Genomic DNA, 894 nt, shown 5'->3' with positions numbered 1-894 from the left:
GGAGTTGGGGGAGGGGATGGGGGTGGCGGCGCGGCGCGGCTTGGGTGGATGGGGGCGGACGGAGGCAGCGAGGGTCGGCGGCGCAGCGGGTCGGGATCCTACGGCGGCGCGGGTGGGGGTCGGGGTCGAGTGGTGCGGCGTGGGTCGGGGTCGGGGAGGCGGAGTGGTCAAGGAGGAGGGCAGAGAGAATGAGTGGCCACGGGTGGTCGATGCGGATAAGGTGAGGATATGCCGACGGCTTAGCCGTTGGCATAGCTCTGTATGCCACGTGTACGCCTATGGCGACGGCCAAGCCGTCGGCATAGGTATATTCTTTTTTTCATTATTTTAAGGTGCATTTTTTCTAACACATAAATATTACTGCATTCTGCGCGTCGGAATAGATAGTTTTCGGCCCAACGTGGCCGTTTCCCCCCTCCGTCACACGGCAGCAGCGACGACCTTGAGGGGTGCACACCCCAGAGCCGTGTGTCGGGTGCCTGCGACAACCATCACACTTCCACAAGCGTAGGAGGGGCCACCGCAACACCTGGCGGCATTGCTACCCCCCCTCCGGTACCCCGTCCCGTCTAACCCTCACGGACGGCGCCGTCACCGGCACCTGGAGGGGGGAAACGGATGCGTCGGGTCTACACGGAGGGGATCTTGCCGTGGGTCTGGCCCGGATGTTGCTCCAAAGTGTTCCTATGGGCTGACCTAACACAACCGGGTGGATACGTCCACTGCTCAAAGCCTGTCCGTGCAAAGTCAAAGGGGTAGATCCCGTGGTCAAACGCTACAGGGTTAGGCGGGACGGGGCCCTAGGGGGGTAGCAATGCCACCGGAGTGTCGCACCGGGACCTCATACATGCGGGATGGTGTGCTGGCATGTCCGAAGAGGCGGCACGCGTCTCC

This window comes from Triticum dicoccoides, chromosome 7A (genome assembly GCF_002162155.2).
Source record: "Triticum dicoccoides isolate Atlit2015 ecotype Zavitan chromosome 7A, WEW_v2.0, whole genome shotgun sequence".
In the NCBI taxonomy this organism is placed as follows: domain Eukaryota; kingdom Viridiplantae; phylum Streptophyta; class Magnoliopsida; order Poales; family Poaceae; genus Triticum; species Triticum dicoccoides.
Note: the sequence above shows the minus strand (reverse complement) of the source record.